We start from the raw sequence: 22,308 nt of genomic DNA, 5'->3' as shown, positions 1-22,308 counted from the left end.
TACTTTTTACTACCACACTTGTTCTAAAAACTCTGTATCAGTTTGGAAGACTTTTTATCAATAAAGATCAAAGATTCTCTGTTTTACCATAAACAACATTTTAACAGTGTAAACCTGATCCCTATCTGGCAAATTTCAGTATCATTAAAATAGTAGTTTTTCCTCCCAAATATTACTGACTTTAGCATCATTTTTTTTATTTTTCTAAATAAGATGATTGTATGGGCACCTGGACAGCTCAGGGGTTTGAGCGTCCAACTCTTGATTTCAGCTCAGGTCACGGTCCCAGGCTCACGGGATCAAGCCTCATGTGGGGCTCCATGCTGAGCATGGAACGTGCATGAGATATTCTCTCTCTCTCTCTGCCCCTCTCCCCAACTCACATGTGTGTGCACACGCTCTCTCAGCCCCCCTAAAAATGAGCAAATAGATAAAGTGATTGTATTACTTAAACCAGTCCCACAAGCCACTGGTATGTATAAGAAAAAGTTTTTATACATCAGTAAGTACCAGATTAAAATAAGAAATATCAAAATAGTACTGCTATGCAAGAATCATCAACCATTTGAGGCCTTCAACTCACTCAAAACAAGATCAAGATTTCACTCACAGCTACAGTCAGCTGCTGGAGTGAAAAGAAAGCCAGCCAGCCAGCCACACCAGCCTCCATCCCCACCCTTTGCCTTTCACTATTCCCCACCTTCCAAAGTTGAAGGTGCAGCACCAAGCAGCCCAGAAGGTCTTTAATCTAAAAGGGAGGAGATTGCTGGTCAGTTGTCTAGCCTCCTTCCTGACAGTAGAGTTATTTTAAAATAGCACCATCTGGGGCACCTGGGTGGCTCAGTCGGTTAAGCAGCGGACTCTTGATTTCAGCTCAGGTCATGATCTCACAGCTCATGAGTTCAAGCCCCGTATCAGGCTCTGTGCTCAGCACACAGAGCCTGCTTCAGATCCTCAGTCTCCCTTTTTCTGGCCCTCTCCCGCTCCTGAGCATGCTCTATCTCAAAAAGTAATAAATGTTAAAAAAATGTTTTTAAATAAATAAATTAAAATAGCACTATGCTTGAAACTTGGAAAGAAAAAAAATCCTAAAAAGAAACAAAATATTGAGTGTCTAAAGCTGTTTCAAAAAACAGAGTAAGTATGTAAGTTACATTTTAAAATAATATTCTCAATCAATAAGCACATTATTTTCCCGGGGGGGGGGGGGTCCACACTTATTGGACACACTATTTACTGTACTTATTTCAGATTAAGAACTGTATCCATTGCTTTGAATTCAGAGAAACTTTACCTGGAAAGTTATTTGGAGGTTAAAGAAATTATAATTAAAATGCTGTTTAAAAATAAGACTATTAGGGGCACCTGGGTGGCTCAGTCGGTTGAGCATCCGACTCTTGATTTTGGCTCAGGTCATCATCCCAGGGTCATGGGATCAAGCCCCCATGTGCAGCAAGAGCCCCGCTTAAGATTCTCTATTTCCCTGTGCCCTTCTCCACTGCCCATGCACTCTCTCTCTCTCTCTAAATTAAAAAAAAAAAAAAAAAAGTCTATCTCAGGTTTCCTGATTTCCTGACCCTGTATTTCAGTTCATTGCAAATTAGCTCTTTAATTTCCTACCTAACCCCCCTCACTCACCCCAAAAATCAAATTTCTTTCTACAAGGAAGGCATCAAAACGTTACTGCTTTTGGTATAACACTTTTAGGAAATTGAAAAAAAAAACCTGCTAAAGAAAGAATTATTGACTCCATTAGGGTCCAGTTTATTTTGTCACTGTCTGCTGTGTAACTATAGGCAAGTACTTTATCATAAATAAAAACACATCTCAAGATTATCACTGTTGATGGGCATCAAAGGCAATGGCAGTACAGTACTCACATAATCCCTCTGCAGAAATCTCAGAGAAGAAATGAAGTGGAAAGGATTCTCTCTTTTGGCTCTGAAATACAGATGTATATTCTGGCTATTTTATAACCAAATGACTGATAACTACATGTAGAGAGAGGGAAAAGATGCATAAGAGAGCACGCAGGACCAGCCACACTGGTTTATCAAATAAACAAGACGCTACTTAGTCTTGGTTGCATTCATCTGGAACAGACCAGCTTGTGGCCTGCATTCCAGTTCTCATTTTTCTAGCATATCTGTATCACTCCATTTTCTATCCCTCAACAAAGAACAGAAAGTTTAACAGGTGGACCTCTACTAGCATAACACATGTTAGTTACAACCAACTTCATCTGTTATATAGAAAAAGATATCTACATTCCACATCTCCATGAAAAGCCCCAGTAAATTTCATATTTGTTTTGAATGAATTGTATTATACTTATCTATGCAGTAAACTACATAATGCACTGTGATGGCAGGATCTATTCACTCCACACTGCAAAAATGCTTCAATTGCTAAAGAGAAAACAGTCCTTCTCATGGCACTCAGAAATTTTGACTATACACAATTCCAAATGAACAACAGGGAAAAATATATTCCTCTGATGATGAAAGACTACTGTATGTTGGTTTTCTACAGCCAAGAGGCCACAGGTACAGACTAGAACAAAATAAACTACAGCAGTTGTCTGTTCACCACCGAGGCATGTGTGCACCTTCCTTCACACTTTTAGATGAAGCCACGACATCCATCACAATGTTACTTTGAGCTCTTCGTCCAAGACTATAAGTAAACTCAGTGTTCTACACAAAAGAAAACTTTCGAGATGATTTTCACTTTAAAATAATTTGCAATGGTATTCTTTAAATATAAGTCCTGGAATGGCTCATACTATAAGGAGGAGCAGAAGGAGAAGTACCTCCTTATGAATGTAGGAAGGAGTCTGTGCTTACAATGACGATTCTAAACTAGGGACTAGGGATTTTGGCACAAAAATCAAAGAGAGCAAAAGTCAACACTCAAGAAGACTTCATGGTTAATAATGATTGTAGAAGTATAATCCCCCTGGGCTCCAGTCAGCATCTTCCAATAAACAAGTATTTCTTCAGTACTTACTACATGCCAGAAAATCCTACCCAGCTGAACATTTCCCACACTTCCACCTCTTGAACTGATGATACCCAGAAAGGGCTCCAGACTTTTATAGAGAATACTGACCCAGATACAATACACTCAGTAACTTCAGTTTTGTCAAGATTTGAAGTCCTAAGAACTATGAATGGATTTTACAGTGCTAGTATTTTCAAAAACTAGATTTAAATATCATAAGAAAACCATTTGTACAGATGCTGCTAGGAATATTTTCTGGAGCTCTACTATTATGAGGAAACTACTACTGGATGTCCAAATGCTGGGCATAATTTAAAGCTCTACGAAATCTAGTGTGAGGATAGTGAAAAACAGAACAAAATAGGTCCAAGCCCATTTAAAATCATAAACAAAGCCATTTTCTCATCTTAAACATCACACAAAGAGGCTTAACAGTTTTGTTTACTATCAGATGTAACTTGACATTTGCGTTGCTCATAGTCCTTCTTCCAAGTATGCTCAGACTTTCAGGTCCTTTTGAATAGCAATAACTGGATCTCATACCTGCCCTCGGACCAGGATATGCTAGTAACATCAAGATGCAGATACGCATACTTCCACTTTTGGTATATTACCAGGGCAGAAAACTTTTGGTAGGGGGATGTTTATTTTCTTGGGAAGGCATTGTAAAAAGGAAGGTCCGCACTGCTTTATTCTAGTGTTCACTTGATATCCTATAGGGGTGGGTCCAAATATAATTTATTCCTCCTTAAAGACATCCCTCACAAGGCAAGAACCAATGGAAATGAAAATTTCATACAAGAGCTCTTTTTCAGATACGCAGTGGAATAAAAAGGGCTTTCCGTTTTTTGTGGTATCAAATTCTTTGCCTTCATACAGTTATCACCTCAAAACTAGTCAAAGGACCCTCTGGCAAATGAAACTGTAAAAGGCAATGGATTACTCGACCACAAGTAAATCCTTACAATTTTAAGATGACAGTGTACTTCTATGCAGTCGTTTAGACAATAGAGATTTAAAAGAAAAGAGAAGCAATAAAACACACTTCACAAATTCAAAAGATCGTTCCCCAGATAGAAAAAGAATTTCCCTCACAAGGTCTAGCCCAAGAAATTGTAGTAAGCATAAAAACATTTCTCAGTTGATAAAAAGAAGACACAGACTTAATGTTAAATTCCCAACTGTTTTATATCTACCTTTCTAATTTTTATTTGATTTTTATTATGGCTGAAAACTGAAAAAAAAAAATTGAAAGGATATGTTTGCCTCCCAAACTCTCCCCAGGAAACATAAGGTTATCATTTTCTGACTAATCCTTCCAGAAATACTATATGCACTTACACATAAGCAATATAAATGCTTGTATAGTCTCCTTTCTACTCAAGTGGCAGCATAACACAAACTATTTTACATCTTTCTTTTATTTAACAAACATCTGTATCATTACATATCAGTAGGGTTCTCCTCATTGTTCTTTTACAACTGCACGATATTCCATTATGTGGAAGGACCATAATTTATTTAACCAGTCTTCCATAATGAACATTTAGGTTGTTTCCAGAGTTTTGCTACCATAAACAATGCTTCAATAAGCTACTTCATTTCAATTCAGCATAAGCTAAATTCCTGGATGTGGAACTGTTACGTCAAAGAGGTCTGTACATTTATAATTCTAACGGATGCTATCAAATTGCCCTCCATAAAGACTGTGCCAGTTTATAACCCCACACCTATCTAACCTATGCTAACAATGTGTTAAATTTTTTATTTTATCAATGTGATGGGTTGTTTTTAAAGGGCATCTGATGCAGTTTTAATCTGCATTTCTCATAAAATAAGTACCTTTAGATTTAGTGCCATTTGTATCTCATTTACATGAAATCTCCACACATATCCTTTGCTCATTTTTCTACGAATTGTTGGTCTTTTTCTTACTGATTTGTAGAAAAATTTTATATATAAAGAAAATCTCCTATAATCTTTGAGGAGTTAAATGTTTTCTCAACTTATCTTTTGACTTTGCTTGTGTTAGTTTTTGATATGCAGAGACATTCATTTTTTATAAAGTCTAACTAACTTATGAGTCTTTTTCTTTTATTGCCTCAGAGTTATGTATCAAAGTTGCAAAAACCTACTTCATTCTAAATTGTAAAAAATTTCTCTCCTATTTAGTTCTATTTCTTTTGTGACTTTGCTTTTTAAATTTAAAGCATGATCTACTTAAAATTCATTCTGGTAGAAGTATGAATTATACATTCCACTTTATTTTTTTTCCAGTTGGCTCCCCAGTTATGCCAACACCACTTACTGAATAAATTTCAGCACTGATTTGAGATGCCAATTTTATCATGTCCTATGTGTTTTGAGGTCTCTTCCCATTATTTCTACTTTATTTCATTGATCTGTAGATCTACACATGTGCCTTCATCACACAGTTTTAATTAATGTAGCTTAATAATACCTTTTGATATCTTATAGGGCTGGCTCTACCTCTCATCACTTTTTTTTTTCCCCTACATTAATTAACATTAGTTTGTCAAGCCAAAGAAAACCCTTTTGGAATTTTTATTAGGGTCACTTCTAATTTACAGACAAATTTGGGGAGCTCATTTAAGCAACAACCCCAATCCCTGGCAATTTTGTTCCACTGAGTACTAATGGTGTGATTCAAGACTTAGTTAAAGCGTTCATATTTCACATTAGCATATCTCCAGTCACAAGATGATGGTCTTCTTCACAGGTAGTGGTGGTGTTTGGCCTTAACCCTCCTCCTACAGACAAAAGGGTCATAGGAAAATGTCTAAAAGTCAGAAGTACTGCTAAAATAGCACATTCACTGAGTTTATCCATAGATTAAACATAAATAGGAAGTTATTCTATGGTCACCATATGTTCTCTTAAAATGGAAGCTACAGACACAAGAGTAAAGAACTGAAAAAGGCTTCTACAGATGATCTAGACCAGGTTCTAAGCAACCTTTTCTTCAAAACATATCACACCTATCGTAAAGATTTATTTTATGGACTGTTTCCTAATTTCCCATTCAAAGGACGCTCTAAATTGGAAAATCATGTCCATTCTACCCCAACATTCCTACAGAATTGTTACCACATGTATAGTATCTTTTACCATCATGTAGATGGAAGCAAAAGGAATGATGGATGGGAGCAAAAAGCTGAGAGAAACAATATTTTATATTAACATTTACAAATTATAAACACCTTAACATACACTATCTCATTTAATATACATATGCCTACACATGAAAAAGTACAGAAAAATGAAGAATAATTTTATAAGCAATATTTTAAAACCAAAACATTCATTACTACTATATCCTGTAATTTTAATGCTACAAGTCTTAAGATATCAAGAGAAATGTATTCTCTCTGTCAAAAGGTGAGGGGAGCAAGATATGAGATTAAAGATGTATGCAGGGCCAGATCAAGTAGAGACTTAGAGACAACAGTTAAGAATTTTACATTTTAGCCTCAAAGAGATTTTAAATAGGGAAAGAACATAATCATAATGGCTTTTTAAAAATGATCTGTGTACAGTATAGAGGAAGGGTTAGTGGTCATATGGCACGGGAAGATACAGAAAAACTTATTGCAATGCACCAGATCAATAATGGCTGGACTGTGGGTAGCAGCAGTAGTGAAAGGATCTGTTTTACAGATATTGAAGAAGTAGCAATGCTAAGACACTGATGGCTTGAACCCAGAGGATGAGGTGCCATTTATAGAACTAGGGGACATATAGGGAAAGGCAAGTTTGTAAGGAAAATACTAAGTTTGAGGCACAAGTGCTGGAAGCAAGTAAAGACATCCAGTGAACAGACTACAGACTGCTGGAGCTCATGAGAAGTAAAGATTTGAAGCTAGAATGTGGAATTTTTCAGAGTAGGTTAAGACTAGGGAAAGGGCCCAGAAACATGGGTAGAAGGTGACCCAGCAAAGAGAGGCGGAGTTAACCTGAGAGGCAAGAGAAAAACCAAGAGAGTTTAGAATTATAAAAGTCAACTGAAGACTATGTTACTAGAAAGAGCGGTCAGGTCAGCTTCGTTCAGTGTTGTTCAGCTGTTAAATAAGATGAAAATGAGAAGAACACATTGCATTCAGTGATGCTGGGATCCTTAACAGGCATAGGTTCAGTGGAGTGACAGGGACAAAGACCAGAGGGCAGTGGACTGAGGAATGAAGCTGAAGGTGAAGAAACAGAGTGACATCACTCTTCCAAGAAATACGAATATGAAAACAAACAAACAAGAAAGGTTACTGAGGGACAGAATGAAGTGGGAAGGCTTGGGTGTCAAATGAGAATTTTTTTTAAAGTAGAAAAGCCTTCCTAATGTTTAAACGGTATTTATACACAATAGTAATACGGAAAAAAGAATTATCCCTTCCCCTTTTGATAATGTCCCCCAAATTAATACAGAAAACAAACTGGATTGCTGTTCATTTCTGAGGATGATCTGTCTTATTAAGGTAGTGAGAAATATCAGCCATCAATAAATGGAATTTATTTGCTCCTAAAGATAAGCTCTAATAAATTAACAAAAAAATCAACAATAAATCTCTAAAAAAATAAAATCAATCCGAAAATCTTTTACGTAGACATACGAGAGCTCCTAAGAGAAGTCTGCATGCATTTAAATCATATCAGAACTTTAGGATGCTCACATCAAAACAGAAAACGGAATTCAAAGTTCATATTCCTAATGTTCAACCAGGAATTGGTAAATTCTGAAATATACTTTCTCAAAATAATCACATAAAGGAAAATAATCTGTAAATCCAATAGGTCAACTTCCTCTGATTCTTCCACAGATTAAAGGTTTTACAGTTGCCTTGAAATAAAAGGAAACTGATGATTTCATGAATGGTCTGGTTATTTACACCCCTTGAGGCTCATACACAGCACAACTAATGGTTTTGCCTTGAGGCAAGAGATTTAACATATTGCCCTTCTAATTGTTCCCTGGACACTGTACACAGGCCACGTGTTTCTCAAGTACAGATTCCTATATAACACTCACCTTTAGAGAAAAAAAAAATCAAATATCTCACCAAATACTTCTGAACCAATAAAACTGTTTGTAATATCCAAACCCTAACAAATCACCATGCCAAACACTAGCTAATACACCCAATAAATTCTGGTTCTCTGACCAGGTTTCTCTAAAATAAAAGTGATTTAGGTGAAGACATTAACTTCTGAACATTTAGTTGTACTACAAATGCAGTGCCAATTTTGAAATTTCAAACATGACAAATTTCATTCCTGAGGAACGTCTCTTATGCCTTCATAATAAGCACGGGCACTTAGGAAAGTGATCCATTTTATAGGAGCTTACAACATAAAAATAAAATCTCAGTAAAGAGATAATTTTTAAAAAGAGAACAAAAATAGAACTGAGTATTAAACTTCTGGAAAGGTGAGAAACATTCTCTATACTTAGAAAAGAAAGCACAATGGAAAATTGTTTAAATTCCGAAAGTAAAAAAAATCTTACAAATGTCCAAAAATGGCAACTAAAATCTTGGCAAGATGGTAACACCTGCCCAACATCCCCCACTCCCGGGGGCAGATGCGAGGTGGGGACTGAGCCAACTGTCTCCAGAACTCATGCTTTCCACCACTGCGTTCCTTTACCCAACCTTTACTAACAGGTGAGGAGGACAGGAATAAAATTCCTGAAATAGGAAATGTGACTAATAAGCAAACACACAGGAAAATATTCAACTTCCCGAGTGACCCAAAAATTTCACATTAAAACAACAGGTAACTTTTGTTTTATGCCAACTTTGGTAACTTGCTAACTGGGCAAAAATTTAAAACCACAGTAATATCTAGAACTGGTAAGTGGTGTGTGAAACTGGCAGGGAATTTGGCAATATGTACACAGAGCCTTAAAAACATCCCCATGCCCTTTCATCCACAGTGTCCACTTCTAAATGTCTATTCTAAAGCAAGGGGGGGGGGACACTAAAATATTGACAGAGCAGAGGGGGGTGCTTACTGCATATGCTCAAAGATGCTTTTCTGGCAATTATTCATAAAATGAAAACCTGGAAACAACCAAAATATGTCCAACATAAGAAAAATATGGTCGTGTAAAATGGGATAAATCCACTGGTTTATTATACATCGTCAGTCATGAAAACTTGGGATACCTGAGTGGCTCCGTCAGTTAAGTGTCCGACTTCGGCTCAGGTCATGATCTCACAGTTCGCGCCCTGCATCAGGCTCTGTGCTGACAGCTTGGAGGTCAGAGCCTGCTTCAGATTCTATGTCTCCCTCTCTCTTAGCCCCTCCCCTGCTTACACACACACACCCACACACACACACACTCTCTCTCTCTCTCTCTCTCTCTCACTCAAAAATAAATAAAACATCAAAAAAATAAAAAATAATTATAACAGGTATATAAAAATAAAAATGTTTTTCTAATATATTCTCTTTTTTTTTAACATTCATTTATTTATTTTGAGAGAGAGAGAGAGCCCATGAGCTGGGAAGGGGCAGAGACATAGAGGGAGAAAGACAATCCCAAGCAGGCTCTGCAATGTCAGCACAGAGCCCGATGTGGGGCTGGATCTCAAGAACTGAGAGACCATGACCTGTGCCAAAATCAAGAGTGGGACACCTAACCAACTGACCCACCAGGAGCCCCAAGAAAACTGCTTTTCATACATTGCATTGTCAAACCAAAAAAGAGCTGGATACAAAAATGTACAGATGATAGAAACCCCTTTTTAATGCACAGGAAAATACAAAAAAGAAAAACACTAAAACTGACTATGGTTGGTTAATGTGATGGTACAGAATGGTTTTTTCCCCCACTATCGTTCAAAAATCTCAAAATGTGGTTTAATTACTTTTATTTTAATAAATTTTTGAAAAATGAGTGCTTTACAGACCATGTGCAAATTTAAAATATAAGAACAGAAATTTGAGTGTTCTTTGACATTCTTTTCCCAAAAATGAAAAATAGGAAGTACAATAAAGATTCCTCAGGTAATGTGTTATGTATGATCCAAATTCCTTTGTACAGTGGACAAAAAACAATTGATTGTGAGCCTACCTAGGACTTTAGAAATTACTCCACTAGTTATTTTATTTTAAATGCAGTCGGAAAACCATTTGATTTTTAACCTGGTATGTTTTATTATGTGATTTATGCTACAGCCTCCATTTTCTAGTTTTTTTGTAAAATCTGACATCCTCAGTACTTAGCAAAATGTCTGCTGGAAAAGAGCTACTTATACTAAGAAAACCATTTGATTTTTAACCTGGTATGTTTTATTATGTGATTTATGCTACAGCCTCCATTTTCTAGTTTTTTTGTAAAATCTGACATCCTCAGTACTTAGCAAAATGTCTGCTGGAAAAGAGCTACTTATACTAAGAAAAAACTTTGTTAGGTAAAAATCATGTTTAATAATATTCTAAATCTTAATAATGTGTTCCATGCTAGCAGGACAGTTCCTGAGACCACAGGGAGTTTGGTTCTTACACAAGCATACAGAGCTATGCTTGAGTAGAGGAAACACTAATGTCCCACAAGTGAGGATAATCACAAACCACAACTCAAGTAAGCAGACATACATAGGTTGTCCACATCCAATAACACCTGTGCACAGTATTAGAACATTTCTGAAAGAACTGGATAGGCTACCCAAATGGCTAAAAAAAAGTCCAGCTAAACCTCCATGTCACCCTAAGCTTGACACTAGGAAGATCAATTCTAGCCAACCATAAATCAATACATTTATTACAAGAGACTTTGAGACCTGTTTCTTTTAGCTATTACATGAAATGGTGGCTGGGATGCCTGGATGGTTCAGTTGGTTAAGCATCCAACTCTTGATTTTGGCCCAGGTCATGATCTCACAGTTCATGAGATCGAGCCCACGTCAGGCTCCATGCTATAGCGTATAGCTTGCTTGGGATTCTCTCTCTCCCTCTCTCTCTCTGCCCCTCACCCAATCTTTCTTTCTCTCTGTTTCTCTCTCTCAAAATAAATAAACTTTAAAAAATGTGATTGGTAGCTTAGTCAGTGAAGCGCCTGACTTCAGCTCAGGTCACGATATCATGGCTTGCAAGTTCAAGCTCCACGTAGGGCTCTGTGCTGACAGCTCAGAGCATGGAACCAGCTCTGAATTCTGTGTCTCCCTCTCTCTGCCCCTCCCCTGCTCATGCGCTAGCACTTGCGCACTCTCGCTTTCTCTCAAAGAATAAACATTTTTAAAAGTTTTGTTTTTTTTCTTAAATAACGGTTAACAAAAAGCTCATTTATGAAGTTTAACCCAATGATGAAATTATTTCATTCAACTTGGGCTTTCACTTACCTATGCTCAGAGACCTTTTGATTGTTATAGGAGATAAATTCTATGATAGGGAATGTGAGATTTAGCTCCCCAAGAACTGCCACATTTATTACTAAAACTACTGGGTCTTCAGATCTTAGAACAATACATGAATCTGTATCTAGTACCAAAGGAAGTGATTGCTAAAACCACCAACAAACATTTGTACAACACTTCATAGTTTTAAAAAGGCATCATATATAAAACATTTGATAACTAAAATGTATCTAGACCTTTCTTTATAGCACTCCCTCAAAGTGCTCCCTTCACACATTATATGCCACCTCACATTCCAACCAACCTTTTAAGTTAAGCAAGGCAGGTATTAAACGATGAAGCTGAGGCTCAGAAAGCTTAAGTGATTTGCCCAAGTTCACATAGCTATTAAATGAAAAAGCAGAAAGTACACTTTGGGGTGAAGGACAATTTTGCGTGCCTCTCCTCTCCGTGCCAGAGCTCCATCAGAGAGCTGATGGACTTGCATCTTGTGCAGGCAATGTGATCAAAGGGAAACTTTGTGATGACATCCCAGATATATGTCCTTTCTTGGTAGCCAGCCAGCAGGAAGACTTGTTTCATCTAATGACACACATAATAGAAAACCCACAGTTCTTTACCCAAAAGGCAAACTGATAATTAAAAAGGTAAGCCTCCTACTGAGCCAAAGCCCTGACTTTTTTTTTAAGGATTTATTTAAAAGTTCAGGAGCAAATACCATAAAGGAAAATCAAAGGCAGACCTCTGAAAGGTTTTGTTTCACCTTCTTTTCTAATGTTTGTACATCAAGCAAAACAACATCTCAATATCTAAAATGGCAATGCCAATTATCCTAACTTATAGTGATAAATGATGACCCTGTGTAAGTATTAATACTCTTTAAATATTTCAGCTGCGTAAAATGTTCCTAGGATGTATTAAACATCTGTCTTCTTAAATATAAAAAAATTACTTATGTGTCTGCTGTAAATCATTAGTAACTGTATTTTATATAAAGTATAGTGGCTAACGTGTTCCGAGCTCTTAATATGTGCTGGGCACTGCGTTATTTACATACAAAGTCTCACTGAATCCTCACAATAACCCTATGATCTAAGTACAAACAACTTTAAAATCCAGTGCAATATTTTATAAATACAGAAACAGAGGCAATGAACATTAGTTAAAAAATCAGAAAGTAACAGAACTACAATCTGAAGCTAGAAAGTCTAACCACTATATTATACTGCCTCCCTCTGCTCTGGCCTGTTCTCTTCTGGGGACTGGAGATTATGGGAAAGGCACGAACTCTGGAATCCGACTACGAAGATTCATATGCTAGCTCCCCTGCTCAATAATGAGTCTTGGAAAAGCTAGAGAAAAAAAATCTCTCACTTTTCTCAGCTACAAAATAAATGTAAGAGTTGATACAACAGTTCTTGCATTATGGAGCTGTTATGAGGAGAGAGTGTGTAATATGCTTGGTAAACAGAACTGACTCAAGTAGAGGACTCAAGAAGATCAGTAAGCAATAGCACAGTGATTCTTCAAGGAAGAGTGAGGTGCTGGGGGCTTTGGTCTCACACCAAATGGCCTCAAAATGCTTTTGGTGAGTTCTTGAATCTTTTTTTTTTGTTTTTTTTTTTAAGGTTTTACTTTCTCAAACTATCACTTTCTCAAGCTGGCACTCTTGGATGCTAACCTATCTATATGGAGCTTACCCTTCTTTCCCCTCTTCCACATCTCCTTCAAATACACTGTTAACTAGAAAGGGAAAAAGTCAGACTTTCTAAAATGATCTCTTAAGAAGAAATACAGATTGTAAAGGAGGATTTAGGGTCTCCTAATTAGGGAAGAGGAAAATAGGGCCGGACTTTTTAGAGTGCTGCTTTTTTTTTTTTTTTTTTTTTTTGCTTAGTCAGCTTGTGATATTTTTTTTTTCAAGAGTGTAGAAAATACCCTACGTTTTAGGCTTACAGATAAGCAGGGTCTTGCTGGAGCACACTAGAATGGGCCACTGCTACGGCTCCATCAAATCAGATACACAAAGATGGTGAGGGAAGGCAGGCTAGTACACTGCACTGCCCTAAACAGTCCACAAAAACACAAACAACCCTCTTCCTCTGGCTCACTATAGGGGTTAAGGGAGGTAAGAGGTGATGCCTAATATAAGTAAGAGATAGGTCTTGGGGTCTGAGGCACCGTACTGAAGAGGACCTAAAGTACATTGAAAACATCCTCATCTTAGACACACCTGCCCGGGGACTGCCACGTGTAGTGGATCAAGAGGAACAGCTTTTCTGCACACTACAACTCAGTGCTGTGTTGCAAGGCAGCCCCACGCAAACCCACATGCTCTCTATCAAGGCAGCAGAGAGAAATGACTCCGACTTTTAGTGATGGGCCCATTAGACAAACTTAAGTACCAAAAACCACTAAGTGTTAGAAGAGAATATAATCACACTGTTTACTGTCAGGCTGGCTTCACTGGATTAAAATAAAAGCACACAAGGGAGGGGTGAAATGGAGGTGATCATACAAAATGTATTTGAGATACCTCAAAAATAGAAGCTGTCAAATGTGAACAAAGTTGAAAATATTCCACTTTTATTACAGCAACTATATCAAGCACTGCTATATTTCTGTGTCATACCCTTATAACTGCCATTTCTCAAAACTTGCCATTTTTCAAAATTCGGCAAGTCATTCATTCCCCACCCAAGAAGCTGGTCTAGGAATTATTTCCACAGAAACAAATTCCTGTTTTTAACCCCCAAACCCTTGTTATTACCTACGTTTATGAACATGATATTCCACAATGGAATCTTTTAAAATAGTTAAGTTCAAGGGTGTCTGGGTCGCTCGGTCGGTTGGTTCAGTGTCTGACTTCGGCTCAGGTCACGATCTCGTGGTCGATGGGTTCGAGCCCTGCATCTGGCTCTGTGCTCACAGCTCAGAGCCTGGAGCCTGCTTCGGATTCTATATCTCCCTCTCTCTCTGCCCCTCTCTCACTCACACTCTGTCTCTCTGTGTCTCAAAAATAAACATTAAAAAAAATTTTAATAAAAAAATAAAATAGTTAAGTTCATTGATATAATCGATAAAATATGTTACATTCCAAAAGGCCAGGAAATGTATAGGCCAGAGACAAGGAAACTTTTTCAGTAAACGACTTTTTCTATTTTAGGTTTTGCAGGCCATAAAATCTCTGTCACAATTACTCAATTCTGCCCTTGTACCACAAAAGCAGCAAAGACAACCTGCAAAATAATAAGCACAAATATGTTCCCATCAAATTTTATTTATGAACCCTGAATTTTAAATTTCATGTAATTTTCATATGTCACAAAACATTATTCTTTTGATTTTTTTCCTCCAACTATAAAAATAACATAAAACCCAATCTTCGTTTTGCAAGCTACATAAAAACTGGTGGCAGGTCAGAGTTAGCCAATGAAACATACTTTTCGGATCTTTGACATAATACTAATACTCGCAAATGAAGGGGCGCCTGGGTGGCTCATTCAATTAAGTGACTGGCTCTTGATTTCAGCTCAGGTCATGATCTCACGGTTCATGGGATCGAGCCCTGGGTCAGGCTTCTGCACTGACAATGCGGAGCCTGCCTGGGATTCTCTCTTTCTCTTTCTCTCTACCCTTACCCCACTCATGTGCACACGCACCCACTCTCTCTCTCTCTCAAGAATGAATAAAATAAACTTTAAAAAAATGAAAATGCAAAAAACCCCACTGACTTGCAATTTTGAAATGAGGTTCCCTTCAAATATAGAGGTGGTTGTTAAACAATGTGCTATTGTGCTTTTGAATTCAAAAAGATGGAAAAGATGCTTTACAGACAATTTAAAAATCCTGGCTTCTAAAGTTAACACCAAAATGTTAAATAAGACTGTGTATTTGTAATAATCTTTAAACATGTATGAACTTCCCTCAAGAATGACTTAAACTTCTGCAATGTTCATATTATTAAGCACAGTATTTTTAGGTCCATCCATCCCTGCATAATCCCTATAGGTCAACTAACCAACCAGTAAGTCACTGTGCCAACTGTAAATTTCTTCAGCATGATACAAGCTATTTCCTGAAGCTTTATTAGAATAAATGTTGGGTCTAAAATATGCAAACACTCTTGGATCAGAGAGGAGGCTTTGAGAACATTGGATTAGTCAACCTTCTGTGAGCTTAGCAGAAGCGTGCAAGGTAAGTACCTATAAAATCTTATTATAGCGAGTTCTGTTACAGATATATTCAAACCAGGTACTATATAATCCGACAATTTCCACATGTCAGTAGGTGACTGAGAGTATCCTTACCAATTCTAACTAATAAACAATTCTGAACAACCAAAAGCTAGCTCTGATTCCATAATGAATCTCTTCAGGAATTTACATGATCACTCTTATATGGGATAACCTTTTAAACTGGGGTTGTTGCCTATAATAACTCTTTTCAACTTGGTTCGCCTCAGTGGACTCTGATCAAACACCTTTCCTGTGTGCAGTGCCCTCTGTGGGGTGGGGAGAGAAGGATGCAGTCAAATTAGAGGAAATAAGCTTCCTCATTTTAACAACTTTTTTCAAGCAAGTGTCAGAGCTGCCAAGTAGGCAGGTGTTAAAGAAAACAGAGCTCTTCATCGTGAACCTCAGGGGAAAAAGAGACAAATTGAAACCAGAATGATTTACCTCAGGTATCTGAAAGTCAGTGATTCACTTGGAACAAACATGTATTGATCTGGGATATCAAAATCTCTTAAGTAAGCATTTGAAGGAAAAAAAACGTATATGTATATGTATATGTATATGTATATGTATATGTATATGTATATGTATATAATATATATGGGCCAGACATTTGTTTTGTACCTGGGAATTCTAATTGGTTGCATTTTCATAACTTTTTAAAGTCATTAGTAATTCCATTTATCCAGATCTTGCTCATACAGGGAAAGGGCAGAAATACAGTTTCCTAGGAGGGTCAACCAACTAGTGGTTGGATTATCAGTGACCCCAAGAAGAGCAGTACAAGAAACTTTTGGCTTCCTGAAATAGGGAAAAACAAGGAATCTGTTCAAGCCTTCTTTCATAATGATGTATTGCACTCTAAATACTTATGGTCCCCAAATATGTGGACAGACTCTCCTCAACCTGAAGTATCTCTAACACATCTAGTGGCTCAAGAACAGTGTTTTTCAAATAGTAGGTCACAAACCATTAATAAGGTAGATGTGGGTCACAGAGAACATCTTTTAATGAAATGAAACCGAATGCTTTTGAAAACATCAAGTATGTCATCTTTTAAAGGTAATTACTGTCTTTGTGAAACTTTGGTTCCTATTATTTATAGTAATGTATGTTTGTGCACAGCTGTGATATAGTTTCTTACGGATTCTATGTCTCCCTCTCTCTCTGCCCCTCCCTCACTCACACTCAGTCTCTCTCTGTCTCAAAAATAAACATTAAAAAGAATTTTTTAATAAAAAAATAAAATAGTTAAATTCATTGATATAATCGATAAAATAGGTTACATTCCAATGTATGGCATGAAATTCCCACCAAATCTAAATAGACGTAAGAAGTAAATAAGCAACCAGGAGAGCAGTCAGACCTGGAAACCAAAATTGGGTAGTAATCATCACTTGGTAGCATAGAAGAATTTGGGGGTGATTGGGATCACCTAGGTAGGAGAAAATAACCCAGCCTCAGGTGCCGGGGACCCATATAGTTAGAGGTTTGCTAAAGGAAGAACCAACCACCTAAACCAAAGGAAGGAGTGGCCAGGGAGCCGAGACTCCCCTGTAGGCTTCCTCTAAAGCAGGCAAAGTCAATAAAACTAAAAGTTAAAAACAGAGGTATAAACCTTTCAATTTCCCATTTTTACAAAATAAAACATGAATGAGGGAGGGCTGGAGGATGTTTATGAGTGAAGAAGATAAAACAAATTCTATGGAATCTGGAAACATACTCTATTTTTTTTCAGCTTATTTATTTATTTTGAGAGAGAGGAGGAGGGAGGAAGATAGGGAGGCACAGAGAGAGAGAAGAGAGAGAGAATCACAAGCAGGCTCTGCATTGTCAGTGTGGGCCTGAAGCATGGTTCGACACAGGGGTCGAACTCACAAACCATGAGATCAGGCATGACCTGAGCTGAAATCAAAAGTCAGACGCTTAACAGAATGAGTCACCCAGGTGCTCCGAAACGCACTTATCCTAATGGTGTGTGTGTGTGTGTGTGTGTGTGTGTGTGTGTAGGAATACTTGGATGAGTATTTTATAATGGGTCCTTTATATCAAGAGAGGATGTTGGTATCCACTTAAACCATCTATTTGCATGTCTGATGGCAAGACATGGATGAACCACATGACAGTTAACCATTTTAGGGTTGTCCACTGGCTTTATAAAGAAATCAAACCATATTACAGTGAACCTTATCTTTAAAATGTATTTTGCACTATCTTCTTGCAAATCTCACACTAAATTCCATCCAAAGAAAGGGATTCTTAATAATCTGGAAGCACATGCTTTCAGCATAAAGTATAATGGAATAACTGGATTGCCCTTTTGTTTAGACTGGAGTTGTTCCAAAGCTATTATTCTGAGCACCTGTCAATAAAAGCCACAGCCTCTAATGTTCTAGGCAGCAGCCTCATTTGGAGGTAATGGGGCTCTCTTGCAACTTACATGAAGATCTATCATCATGACTACTTTAAATGCCTGTGCCCTACTTCATAACTTTTACAAATAACACATTAGTACTCTTGATCTTAATAAAACAGGATGTTTCGTGGAATGGGAAGGCAACTTCCTTTTTCAACACGAGAAGCAACTACTGCTTGCGACACTAGTTTGTGACAAAATCAGAACGATGATACTGAAATGGGCCTGAAAACTGATCTTGCCCAGTTTCTTCACTTAACAGATAAGAAAGTGGGAGCTTCTCCCAGGTGGTCCAGAGGAAAGAATCTGGCTGTCAGAGCACATCAGATGAGGGTTTCAACCCCAGTTCTATTACTGGTTCATCACGAAGAGTTAGTTTCTTCATCTGTAAATAAGGGTAACAAACAAGCAATCTCACACAGGAGAACTTAAATGAAGCAACACATCTGAAGCACTTAGCACAGTGCTGGTACATAGTAGTTACTCAGAGTGAGTCTGTCTCCTTCAGTCATCCTGTTCTCTTCCTCCTTGCCCAGGGCAGAACACAAATTGAAACCCTGCTCTGACTTGTCTGACTTCATAACACACAAAGGAAAAAGGTCATAAGAACTGTATACATGAAGATTTTATTGGTCCTGATTTAAATATAAAATTAACATTAAGTAGCTTCTTATAATACACTAAAATCCAAACTCAAGGCAAGATATGGCAATGGTTTAAGGAATGGGAAGAAAAAGAAGAAAACCAAAGGGCCTCAGTGAGATAAGAAGAAAATGAAGCAAGTCAAAGTCAGCATCATAGAAATCAAGGTTGGAATCCCATATAAATAGGTATCCATCTGTATCAAAAGTCAGAAATAGATTAAAGACAAATAGAAACTGAAATAACCGATTATGTTAGCTATAAAATCAATAGGGACCAGAAGACAGGTTCCAGAGGTTGAGGTGAAAAACTGTTGCCAGTAAGAGATATCAAAGAAAAGTAAGTGCAGGATAAGCAAAATCAATGGAAACAGCTGCTCATTTGAAGTGCTCAGCAATAAGGAGAAAAAGCAAATAATAACCATGTGTGGAGGCAAGATCAAAGTGCAGAGGCTAAGAGCACACACTCTGAAACCAGACTACCTACATCCACATCTCAACTCTGCCAAGCTGTATCTGTGTGACCTTCTCCCATGACTTGGTCTCCACACCTGTAACATAAGGATAAAAACAGTACCCACTGTGCTGGTTATTTTTCTGTTGGTTCTCTTCTCTTCTCTATTATTACATAGGAGCTGGAAATCTATAAACTGTATTTTCCAAACTCCCTTTACCAACTACCTTCCTCTTGGATATGGTGGCAGGAGATTCCAAGGTGAGAGCAAGAAAAATGTCTTTGTTTCCTGTTCCTGGTGGTACCTCCACAAGCAGCAACAGACAGCCAGAGGCTCCAGCAGCATCTGTGGGGGTTCCAAAGCAGCAGAACCAATGAAGATCTCCAGAAAATCTGTAGAGCATACAGTTTATGCAGCAGCTGTCTGACAACTGATTAACATTTCCTTCTCCTTTTTGTTCCTCCAACATTCATCTACACACACACACACACACACACACACACACACACACGCACACACACACTTACTTTCTCCTCCTCTTTGTTCCCTTCTCCTTTTTGCTCCAACACACACCTTTTTCTTTTTGTTCCTCCAGCTCTTCCAATACCACTGTAACCAATTTCCTGCATTAAACCCTTCGGTGCTTAAAACATTCCGTGCGTTTTATTTTCCTGACTGGACACTAACTGATAACACGTACTTTTTTATGGCTATTATGAGAATAGAAGGAGTTTTAAAATGTGCTTAGATCAGAACCTAGCATTTTATAAACGTTAACACTTATTTCTCTGCAAGCATCTTAAAATCCCCATGTCCAAAATCAAGTTCCTTGTCCCCTATACAAGACTCTAATTCTGAAAATAGTCTTGAGTCATCCTTTCCTTCAACCAGACTCCAAATGTGAGTCACCTTTCTCCTTATCAATAAGCAGAATTTTGGGTTCCCACTTCAAGAAGCACTTTCAACCTCTATTCACCAATAATAAAGTGCAAGCCTTTATTATCCCTCATCTAGCCTGGATCAATGTCTTTCCCTCCCCAGGGATGTATCAGCTTGCAGGCTTCAGTTCACTCTACACTGCCCCAGAAGGATTTTCCTAAAAGGAATAGGGGAAGTGTCACCACCAGTGTTGCCCAAAGTCATGAGCTCATTCAATCTCATAAAGACCCTCCTGAAGCCAACCGCAGCCTACTTTCTTAACAGTAATTCCCACTATCCTGCTTCCTATTTGCATCCCCAAATCTTACCCTCCAACCACATCAGAAATCCTTGGCAGTCCCCAAGTTCCCTCTGCCCTTTGCTCCCACTCTACCTTTGCACAAGATAATTCCTTCCATGCCCCACCCCCTCTACAGAGCCTTTACTAGATCCTTTCCACCTCAAACAGATCTAACGCCCATTCTTACTATTTCACCAAATAATACTATCATAACTTAACACTGTATGTTTGCATTATAACTTGTAAATATTGAGCTCTTCACAAGACTAGGACCTCCTGAATGCCCTCTATAGAGCAGAACTTCCCAATATGAGAGCTGAAAGTTGTAAGATACTGATATCTCACCTCTTGGGGCAGCCATCTGGGGCTACCAGTCCAGTGGCAGCTTGTCTGTGGTTTAAAACCTCCTATCCCCGTGTCCTGTACAAAGTATTACTTTCAGTGTGTTCTGAAGTAAAAGAGATTGGAAGTACTGCTCCAGAAGCGTCCCACTCAGCACCTTTCACACAAAACAGCTCTGGTCTTCCACCAGACCTCATGAAATATAACTCCCCCATTTCAATGCCTTAATTGGAAGCATTCACTATTATAAAAACTTAGAAGTTAAGGGGGCCTGGGTGGCTCAGTGGGTTAAGCGTCCAACTTCATGAGTTCAAGCCCCATGTCAGGCTCTGTGCTGACAGCTCAGAGCCTGGAGCCTGCTTCGGATTCTGTGTCTCCCTCTCTCTCTGCCCCTTCCCCGCCCTGTCTCTCTCTCTCTCTCTCAAAAATAAATAAACATTTAAAAAATTTTAAAAAACTTAGAAGTTAAATGAAAACTATACCCATTCCTTACTTAACCTACAACTTTTTTTCTTAACTTACAAAATGTGTATATAAGAAAGTCAGTGAAAAGAAAGCACAGATCTTTCAAATATAAGAAAAACAGATATTCTAGACTCATTTGCATTCAGAAATATTAGATTTGATTTTGGACCATTAAACACATAATTGGATTCTATCTAAAACAGTCTATTGGAATTCAGAACACAGTCCCCCTCAAGGAGGGAAACTGTGGTTAGCTTCTTAGCTTCCATTTGTTATAAACAGTATAAAACAATACTGTTTCAAATATTAGTTAAATACTGCTGTCTGGGGAGAAAAACACATTCATTTAGAAGGATAAGGAAATGCATGACTTTCTGCATGGATTCTGAGGGCATCTTCAGGATCCTTTCAAGGGCTTAAAAGGTTCAAGACACAATTTCTAACTTTACTTTGAAAATCTGAAACTTGCATTTTCCTTGTTATAGGCCTATCATTGTAATTACCCTTTTCCTATCAACTACAGTTTAATCAAAGCTGAAACAGCAAAAGAAAAAGGGAGAAGAGAGAAGGCTGGAAAATTCAAGGGGAGAAATGTAAATACTGCAGGCAAAGAGAACATAACACAAAGGAAGAACTACACTCTAAGAAACAAATGAAAAAGGGAAATATGAAAAGAAAAACATCCAGGATATTCCAGGACAGCTGGCAGAGAAACTGATGAAACAAATTTCCCACATTTGCCACACAACAGTGCTAACAATCAAGGACAGCTTTGTAGCCCTTCAAATAAGAAGAGGATTAAAATAAGTTCTGGAGTAGGGGCAAAATAAGTCTTTCAAAGGTATATGGCAATGTTTCCCACACTTACAGATGCTGGTCCCTGAAAACACTTCCCTGGCCATCAATAAAATTATAAAAAGATATGTTTGTGTTCATAAAGCTAAATTTAGGGGTGCCTGGGTGGCTCAGTTGGTTAAGTGTCCAACTTAGGCTCAGGTCATGATCTCACAGTTCATGAGTTTGAGCCCCACATCAGGCTCTGTGCTGACAGCCTGGAGCCTGGAGCCTGCTTTGGATTCTGTGTCTTCCTTTCTCTGCTCCTCCCCCACTCACATTCTGTCTCTCTCGAAAGTAAACATTAAAAATTTTTTAAAAATAAAAAT

General features: G+C 37.9%; 1 protein-coding gene and 1 long non-coding RNA gene across 2 annotated transcripts in view; both read right to left on the bottom strand.

Annotated features, from left to right (window-relative positions):
* The window catches only part of ZSWIM6 (zinc finger SWIM-type containing 6), a 195,462-nt gene that overhangs the window by 147,845 nt on the left and 25,309 nt on the right, over positions 1-22,308 (bottom strand). The window lies entirely within an intron of this gene.
* On the bottom strand, positions 12,973-21,097 carry LOC128315753 (uncharacterized). The gene is made up of 2 exons (XR_008298830.1): positions 16,752-21,097; positions 12,973-14,318 (listed from the first exon to the last, which is right to left on the bottom strand). It is a non-coding gene; the product is annotated as an uncharacterized LOC128315753 (long non-coding RNA).

Source organism: Acinonyx jubatus, chromosome A1 (assembly GCF_027475565.1).
Source record: "Acinonyx jubatus isolate Ajub_Pintada_27869175 chromosome A1, VMU_Ajub_asm_v1.0, whole genome shotgun sequence".
In the NCBI taxonomy this organism is placed as follows: Eukaryota; Metazoa; Chordata; class Mammalia; order Carnivora; family Felidae; genus Acinonyx; species Acinonyx jubatus.
The sequence above is the reverse complement of the archived record's forward strand: the minus strand, read 5'-3'. Positions and strand labels throughout refer to the sequence as shown.